The sequence below is a fragment of the Maylandia zebra genome, linkage group LG3, assembly GCF_041146795.1.
Source record: "Maylandia zebra isolate NMK-2024a linkage group LG3, Mzebra_GT3a, whole genome shotgun sequence".
Lineage (NCBI taxonomy): Eukaryota > Metazoa > Chordata > Actinopteri > Cichliformes > Cichlidae > Maylandia > Maylandia zebra.
Genome location: NC_135169.1, coordinates 3,050,586 through 3,060,932, shown reverse-complemented (window position 1 = coordinate 3,060,932; position 10,347 = coordinate 3,050,586).

The window sequence follows — 10,347 nt, the reverse complement described above, 5'->3', positions numbered from 1 at the left end:
CTGTGCTTTGGAAACAGAGAAGGAGGCATATGTTCCTGGAACATCCAGGTTTTTTAGTGCTGACAATGATTCATTCCATCTTCTCCAACTTTCTTTTTTAGCCTCAGAGAGTTCCACGTCCTACAACACTGTTTCATCAGACCTGCTCATTAGTATATTTTTGTTTTCATTTTTTTTTTTTTATGGTGAAAACAAGATTACTGCAGTTTTGGTCAGATCCTGTTTTTAAATGAAAAAGCAGGAAAAATTCACTAGTATGAACATTTTCTCACTTTATACATGTTATCAAATTATTTCTTTATCCTCATCTCCTGAACTAGGAAATGGATTCTGTTCTGTTCTTCACTCATCACCTACATGACAGCTGACACCTGTTTCTCATCTGCAGGTCAGTCGGGAGGAGACACAGAGGATGGAGGGAATAGAGGACATCGTGAATGGTTGATTGGTCTGATAGTTTTTCTGGGAATTGTTCTTATTGTTGTTGTTGTTGTTGTTCTGATCTACAGAAAAATACAACAATGGAAAATAAAACGTTGCAAACAGTTTGGAAGGTCTGCAGGGTTTTCAAAGCTGGACTCTGAGTCTCCACCTGCTGTTCCAAGAAGTCAGAGCTACCCAACAAAGATGATCAAGGACAAAAAGAGACTGATGATGCTGATCTTCAGTCTCCATAGCTGAACTGTGACTCAGACAATATGAGAACATAAATGAACTCTCCTGAACATCCAGCAGACGCTGTAGAAAGCTGGATGTTCAGAGTCTGATGTTATTTCTCTGATGATCATCGTGTTCAGACTCAGACCAACAGTGTGTGTCTGTGCTGTCTGTCAGTGACTCTGAACTACAGTTTATTCATCTTCAGGCTGTTCATGAGATTTACTGACACAAAGTCAAACTGTGTTACAAACATACATGAATTTCTGATCTCAGAGTCAGTGAGTGTTTTTGTGTTGGAGCTTCAGGTTCAGCAAATGAACTCTTCTATATTGGTGTGATTCATGTGACTTTTTCCTCCTTAAGTACCGCCCACTGGAAAACAGTTTGTATAAAAGTCTTCTCTTTGGCTGTTTTAGTTTGGAAATCAATCTTACCCAAACTATTGTACAGATGATACGAACATTTGTACACTGATGCTGTTTGGGTCAAATGTGACTCGTATCTGTTCAGATGGAACTTCAGAGCATTTTTCTTCTTTATGTTGTCAGTGTGTCTGAGCTGCAGTCAGCCACACAAACAGATTGAACAGGATGTGTTCTGTGCAGCGCCTGCATGTAAAACAGAAGCAAAGCTGTTCCTGTGAAATGAAACTGAAAGCCTCTCTGAGCGTCTCCCTGTAGAAAATGGAGGCTGAGCTCAGTCAGATCACTCAGCCTGCAGACAAAATGGAGGCGTGTTTGAGACGTGCAGATGTCCACTTTGTATGTGCACATCTTTACTTTTAATAAGATGTTTCAACATGCAGACATGAATCTAACACAGTAACAGCTGCCTTTGTTTCAGACCCAGCAGAGAGAAGAAGAAGCTCATTCCAGTTCACTGACAGAGACAAAAATTTGGTGCTGTGATAACGACTCTGAGCTGATGACTCGTTCTGACAACTCTGATAACATCTCCCTCTCAGCAGCAACTGCCACAGGCCAACAGCCACGAGACAGGAATGTTTCACTGTTCGACTTCCTCCAGTTACAGTGAAACAGTCTTTGTAATTCACATCTGTGTGACTCGTTGAAGTTTTCTTGTCAAAACAAAATTGTACATAGTGTGATCAGCTACATGAAATGTGTCTTCTTATGGATCACTAAGCAATCCACATGTCTACGTGACTTTTCACTTAATCTCTTGTGTGATAAACTTATTTAGCAACTAACAGCTTCCTTATTTCTAAGAACATACAGACTTAGAAAAGGGGAATCAGCTCTGAGTTCCTGGAATAACTTTGTTACCTTTGTACACACACAAGCTTGTATAAATAAAGAACGCAGACAGTGACAGAGCGCGAGTCCGTGAGTGCCTCCTGCGAGGACGAGTGCTCTGTGACCGTCCTCGCGAGTAAAGACAACTGCAGTGTTTGTGTTTTCTAACTCAGGTGTCTCAGCTGAAGAATTGTGGGGTGATTCTTAGAAATCCCCTGTCATTTCTTGTCCTGACTGTGAAACTCTTACAGATACACATCTGCTGCACATGTTAGTAAATCTGACCCTAAATCTTCTTTAAAATTTCAGCCTTTGTAGTGAACACATGTTTTTCAAACAGCAGGGTCAGACACACTGTGGAAAAGTAAGGTGCATGTTTTGTAGTCCATCTTCTGGTCATTGTAGTTGTTTCCCTGTGGACATCCAGCATCACAGTGTTAATAGGAGACGAGTGTAAGCTCATTCTCAGCACATGGCTCTGTTATTTCCTAACTCCTTATCAGTTCTCCTAGCGACCTTTCCTTGACCTCATTGGTGTTTTCACTGAGGTCAGAGAAAGGAGGTTAGGAAAGGAGACAGGAGAGACTTTTAGAGCACACAGGTAACGGCTGCACTAAGCATGAAGGTGTGTCTGAAACATGCCGAAACACATCTGGTGCAATGATTGCAGTCTGCTCCGGGGCAGCTGGAGATTCACATGTTTTTGTATGTTTGTCACATTTAAATGTTTCAGATCAGGACGATGTCGGTTTGGATTTATTCCCTCAATAACAAACACTTCCGTGTAGAAACTAAATGTTGTGTTTTCTTTGTCTAATATTTAAATGTGATTGATCTGAAACATTTAAGTGTGACAAACCAGGAAGTAAACAAACACAGTTTCACTCTGTATGTGTTTGTTTCCATCTTATGTTCTTATATGTTGTTTGTTTGAAACTTGTGATCAGTATTTTAAAGTTTTTAAACTGAACTCAGACACATAAACTACAAACTGGTCAGACATTAGAAATAAATGGTTCCTCTGAGTATCTGAACCTGCTGTTGTGTTGCTTTTGTGTGCTGCTGTCACTGATGGCTGCTGCTGCTGTGACAACAGACACACAAACAGTTTGGTGGGCGATCGTGGCTCAAGAGTTGGCAGTTCATCTTTTAATCGGAAGGTTGCCAGTTCAAGCCCCAGCTCCGTTGTGTCCTTGGGCCAGAAACTTCACCCGTTGCCTACTAGTGGTGGTCAGTGTCCAGCAGCCTCGTCTCAGGGTGGGTTACAATGTAGCTTGCCACCACCAGTGTGTGTGAATGGGTGGATGACTGAATATGTAAAGCGCTTTAGGGTCTGTTAGATTTGTATTGTTTATTGTAATTTATGCTTAGAAATATTTAACCATATATGCTTAGAGGTGTATAATCGATTGTGTAATGATAGGATGTGTGATCCTTAACAGTCTGCAAAGGCTTTGTGTGCATTCCAGAGTGTTCTGGCATTCACACCCACATTCTGGGAGCATGGGAGAGGTCGTACCTTCTCTTATTGTTTTATGGCAGGATAAACGTAGCTATATCTGTTTTAGTCTAAGTGCCTTTTGTTTAGATGAACTGCTGGACTTCCAGACCAGCAGGTTTAGAGAAGTCTTTAGGGGGTCACACTCTGACCCCCCCCCCCCCCCCCCCCCCCCCCCCCCACACACACACACACACACACACACACAACGCACAGGCAAGGTACTCTTTGTGTGTATGTAGACGTCTTATGTTAATGAACCTATGCATATTCATGTAACCTCAATAAAAGAGCAGTGTTACGGGGGAACGGACGAGAGCAACTGGGGTCGAGTAGAGGGACGGCGTTTGTCCAGTTCTCTCCCGTGCACGAGAAACATGAAGAACTTTGCCTACTCGGGTCCTGCTTTGCTGTGTAATTAAATTATCTTGAACGTTCCAGCGAATAGGTTTATTCTACAAACCTATCAGGGTCCATAGGGACTAAGTAAAGCGCTTTACAAATACAGGACATTTACCATGATGTTATCAGAAATCACTCTGGAAATACTCAGAAAAAAAGATGGTTTATGGTTTAAAGCTGATCTGCAGTCTGAATGTTTAAGAGCACTGCCCCCATGAGGTCAAACTGGAGCATTGCACATGATAATTCTCATCCAGCAACCTTCTTAGACACACATCTGACCCCGATTCAGTGGAGTCTTTAGAAACTTCCGTGTTTCTAAAGTCTACCTCCTTTTTTATGATAATTTTTACTGTTATTTGTTTTTGTTATTTATAATCCTTTTTTTTATCGTTCAAAGTGTTTTTTTTTCTTTGTCTCTGTACTTTATGAACTTATGAGGGATCAACAAAGCAGTAAAAATGAATGAAAATGAGGACGGGGCTGTGGCCCCCCCACACCCTCTAGCAGATCATTACATGAAGGAACCTTTTTAAAAAAAACAACCGCGTCCATGCTCACAGGTGTACACACGGGTGATCACACCCACAAACTACACCCCTTTTGGCTCCTACCTCAAAGCACACTGTGTTCTGTTGATCTTATGTGCTGCACAATAATGTTTAATATTTAGTATTTACTGTCATATTCCCATATATCATCGTGATGTTGTTTATTCTATTACTCTTGTTCTCTTCTGCTTGTTTTCTTTTTTCTTTCTCAACAGGTGATCCAGGTGATCGATAGATGCATTTTTTTTTCTTTTTCTGCCCGTTCTGTTGGTTTTTGTTTTTTGCCCTCCTCCCCCGTCCCTCTTCTCAGCTGTTTCTCTTTCCCTCTTTCTTTCTCCCCTTCTTTCCTCCAGTCAAGTCTGTCCCGTATTCAGCAAGTGAAAATAAAATAAACAATAAAAGGTGAATCAAATGGACCATTACGGCAAGGCTGGGATGGTCAATTTGGTAAAGTAAATCCGTTGGGCATCTTTCTTTGCCTTTAGACAACAATTCTGATGGCAAAAGAGCCAAAAGGGACAGGCCAAAAAAAAAAAAAAATGAATGAAAAGCCCAAACATGGACCCACCTGTTTGTACTCAGGTCTGTACCTCAGTAAACATCCACAGTATGAGGCTGTAGGAAAGCCCAGCAGTGACACCTGGTGGCAGAGAGGTTACCTGCAGTCACGTGACTGTCTGCCTGTTGCTGCGTATTATGGTGTTATTTTTGTGCCACTAATCTGAGGGCACGTAAAAAAAAAAAAAAAATCCAAGTACAAGTGTTGCATTTTCAGGAGAAATTTGTTTTTGAGTGAACAAAATTCATTGCTGCATGATTTGTTTTATTTTTTTAGATTTTGTTTAAACAATTATTGCACACTTTCTATAAATCCAATAAACTTCATTCCACTTCTCAAATATCACTCTGTGTGTCTCCTATATGATATATTTAACTGACATTTTTACTGTAACAACCAACAATTTATACAGGAAAATAATGACTAACAAGGTTGCCCAAACTTTTGCATCCCACTGTACCCGTGTGTCTGTGTTTGTGTGTATTCACATATTTTCATGTATTTCCAACTTCAAATTAGGCTTGTTTGGTTATCTTTTTTATTGCATTCTTTGTACTTTGTGCAGTTTAAAGACACTGAATGATGCTCCGGCTGTTTTTAGTCTGAGGTTGTGGTTTAGTCTTTATTCTTTGTTTTTGTTTTTCAGTGAAGTGGGGTGTGTGTCATTTAGCCACAACCAACCAAGACCTCCAATCTCCACCTCTGTGCATCACACACAGTCCCAGTTCAGACTTTATTGGGAACCAGCTCAGATACAAATCACGCATCTTCCATACTGCTCACAATTTGACTGGAGCCCACAGATCTGTGCTGATCTTTAACTTTGATCAGATGATTTCTTCTAGTGTGGGTTTAGTGTTTCTTCCCTCAGCTTCAGTTCTTACTTTGAGTTTTTTAGTTCCCTCTGTGTTCCCTGTAGTGTAGTCGATAGTTTTGTTGTGTGTGAGAGAACAATGAGGCGACTGCCGAATGTTACAGTTGTTGCCAAAAAGCCACCAAAGCCAGACTGCAGTGTAAACGCTGTCTCCAGGTGGAAAAGTGTCTCCCTGGCATGTTGACTATGTAATAAAATACAAAACAGCTTGATGCCATTTTTATGAAACAGTTTTGGGGTTTTTTTGGGTTTTTTTTAAAACAGCATCTCTTTTAAGTACATGCTGAAATGCTTTCTAAAAATGTGTCCAATCTTTCTATGCCAATGAAGTGCAAATCACTGACTTATACATATTTCCATAAAAGCCGCTGCGTGTGGCTGTGTTGCATTCCAGATGCCTGGACCACATTACAGCCACTCAAGAAAGCCACTGCATTTCCACCAGACATGCAAAAGAGTGTTTCAGACATAAGGCACAGGAATGGGAATAAGGATTTCTGTCAATTTTCACATAAAACACCACATGCTCTGCTTCTCCAGCACTCCAGGGGCAATTTAATCTCTACTAAAGATGCAACAAAACTGTCTCAAAGACAAAAATCAAAACACACAGACACACAGTGCATTTTACGCTGCAGTTCAATAAATCATAGTATACTATACAATCAGCATCGTCCATGACATCTTATCAGCTATATACCATTCAACTGAAATCACATAGATTGCAGATTTTAAATTAAATGTTGGAGCCAGTGAGCCCGTGAGGGTAAGCTAATATAGGAGAATAACTTTCTCTATTTCTACAGCCTGTCTCACCGCATCATTTGGACCAACTGAAGGCTTTTTAAAGACCTTTTAGAACAACCTGATAACACTGAATCAGAATAGTCCAGCCTAGAAGTAACAAGTAAATATATGAATGTTTTTCAGAATCATTCTGTGACAGGATGCTTCTAATTTTGGAGATACTGGCCAAATGGAGGAAAGCAGTCGTACATATTTGTTTAACATACACACTGAAGGACAAACCCTGTCAGAAACCACAGAAACAACATTTTGACAAACCTGAGATTTACCATAAGGTAAGGCCATTTAGACCACGTATCTGCTTAGTAACCATGTTTTTAAGATTTTACGACTAAGCACAATAAACCAATATTCCTCATTTTTTCCCTCATTAGAAGCAGGAAATTAGACGTCGGCCGAGTCTTTAAAGTCTTCAGCAATGAAAATGTCTCTGATACCTTTTAATAATCTTACCTAAGGAAAGCATATATAATGTAAATTATTATTCTATAACGGTCCCAGCACAGAACCCTGTAAAAATGTGAAGCCCCCCATTTACATGAATACATTTGAGTCTAGTAAATAGATATGTTTCAAACCATTGCAGCACCTGTTCTAAAAGCTCTGATCAGAGGCTGTAGAAACATACCCAAAGGGAGCTCCCTGATGTTATTTCAAGGTTTTAGCTGCAAATTCAACTGATAACATGAAAGAAAAAACTATGAGCTCTAATAAAATGACTTCCTGGGTCAGAGTCAGAGGCCATCTCTGTTGTACAGCCTGCACTGATTCTCACATACTAAGATGTTGGGCTGGGTGTGAAGTGCTGGGAAAAAGTAGAATAATGCAGTTTTGTAGTGATTATACTTACAGTCACTATTTAAAATGGCCTGAGGCCTGCCAGTGTGACAGACATGCAAAAAAGCAGAAAATCAGGAAGGAGTCCCCTTTTTTAGTTTTTCCCAGTACTGTAGCAATCAGCTGTTTCTGTCATTTGTTGATGCGCTTACAGTTGGCTGCATGTATTTGGTTGTGTTTTACAGTATTTCAGAGTTCTGTAAATGGAGGATGAGAAAATGAGTCTACATCCACTTATAATCCAGAGCTTAACTTCACAAAGCTTAGAAGAGGATGAAACACAATTAGCCACGTGGCTATTGTCAAAACACCAGTGGAAGCTGGGGGTCATCTGGGGGTACGCATTGTTGTCATAGCAACAAATGCGTCTTTCATTTCCGCGGATTTGAAGGATGGGTCGGGTGTGTCCTTCGTGGCCAAAGCTATCCCAGAATTCAAAGCGCAGCCCAGCCAATTCCAGTCTCAACAATGGAGGCAGCTACTTAGTTTTAATATTACTCTAATAAATCTTTCTGGGTCACAAAATAAACGTTTAACATATTTTCAGGTGAGAATGTAGCTGTGTAAACTTCAAATATCTGCTCAGTTTATCAAGATATCACATATTTACAAAAGTGCTCCGACGTTTTCGGAGACGTTGGTTACCCACCAGCTCTATACCTAGAAGAGAACAGCTAACTCGTGGCACATAGTTTTTGCTACTCAGGTTAAAAATGATCTATAAGTCACTCAGATAACTTAAATTTATTGTTTGACTATTTCCAATGTTTTATTTGTTCCTGAGTAAATCGGTTCAGCTGAGATTAAAGTTATATTTTTCACAGCTGAATAGACGTCAAACAGAAAACCGATTAAACAGACGTGCAAGATGGTAGAGAACGTACTCCGGTGTCCAGTTATATTTTAGCAAGCGAGGAGCAGATGGCTGAGTTTATTAAACTCCATCGAGACAGCTGGTGACACAAATCTGAAGGGTGCAGCCTAGAAATTTGGGAAAATTGGGACACTGCTATGTAAAGCCATAACCAATTGGCTAGTGCAGTATACAGAAACATCTTTGCCAAGTATGGCTGGAGGTCCCAAGGTCAAAATGAGAGACACCCCCTTGGGTGGCGGAGAATGACCGAGCTAAGATCCTGTGGGACTTCCATATACAGATGGAGAAGCTGGTGGTGACTAACCAGCCGGACATAATGATGGTAGATAAGCAACAGAAAATGGCCGTAGTGATCGATGTAGCGATCCTGAATGACAGCAACATCAGGAAGAAGGAATATGAGAAGCTTGAGGAATGCCAGGGGCTCAGAGAAGAGCTTGAGAAGGTGTAGATGGTGAAGGTAACAGTGGTATCAGTGATAATCAGAGCACTAGGTGCAGTGACTCCCAAGCTAGGCGAGTGGCTCCAGCAGATCCCGGGAACATCGGAGATCTCACAATCCTAGGAACAGCAAAGATACTGCGCAGGATCCTCAAGCTCCGAGGACCTGAGCTTTAAGGAATTTTGTAATGGATGTGTGTGTGTGTGTCATTTCTATCTATCTATAATGTGTGTGTGTGTGTGTGTGTGTGTGTGTGTGCGTGTGTGTGTGTGTGTGTGTGTGTGTGTGTGTATATATTCAACAATTAGTTAACAAAATATTTTTACATTTTATAGATCACTAAATTAATACACAGAAATTCTTGTTAAGTTAATAAATTGGTGATTTAACCAGGTAAAATGATCGACACTTTCACAAAGAAAAAACTCTGAGTTTAGGCTCAACACAGCTCACTGAGACACTAATCTAACTCTTTAGTTCATGTCTCAGTTATCCATAAACAAACACACCCCAAAAGCAAAGGAAGAGCTTCACCTTTGAACGCACACTGAACTCTAGTCACCCACCTGGAGTATCAACACTCAGGTACATGCTGCTGATGGGATCAGTCTTCTCTTCCTCCGGTTTGTTCCTTTGTGCCAGCTGGTGACACAAATCTGAAGGCTAGACCGTCCCAGTTTGCAGCCTTGCACTTCCGGCCTTCTCGGTCTTCAGAGGACATGGACACTGTAGACTGAGAAGGCTGCGTCCTCTGGGTTTTGGGACATAGCTAGAATCTTTGTCCACATCTATTTTTCTCAAAACAACAGTAATAAATTACATTACTTTAACATTTTTTAATTGTACAAAAACAATTTGCTATAATTGGCAGCTCGCAATTTACTACAAGTCGCATTTACTGAAAAATGTGTTGCAGGGCTGGTTTGGATCTTTACAGCTCAGTTACAGCACGGCCAAATGTTCTGTGGCACAGACGTGGCGTTGAAGTCACTCCACACGAAGGAAACACAGATGAGCCCTGTGTGGGCCAAAAAACACAGATACTGTATGTGATTCATACTAAAACACATCAGGGGTGTCTCATTGTTGAATCGGCTGACCTCCATTCATTACCATTGAAGCCCACTGCAGGTAACTGTCTACAAAAAAAACAATAAATACATTCAGTATTTTCTGTGTGGGAGATCCTAAATCGTCTGTTTTGATTTAGAAAAGTATATGTAGCCGCTAAGACTGGTGGACCTAAATCTTCACCACCACATCTGTATACATACAAGCAGAAAGGGGAGTGAGTGGGTCAGCGCTCAGGGCACAGAAACTAAGCTGGCTTCAAACACACCATTTATTTCCATAAAAAAACCACAGCCAGAGTCACAAATACAAGATAAAATTCCCCGTATACAATAAAAATAGTGTTGCAACTCGCTAAAAACCCTGCCGGCAGGAATAACTATACACTATTAAAACAAGGCTAAAACATGTTTTCCATATACTAAAATTACCCTCCCATAGTCCCATAATCCCACAGTCCAGCCACACATGGGCAAATGGTCCTTATATGCAAGAGACAGGAGAGGAACTTCT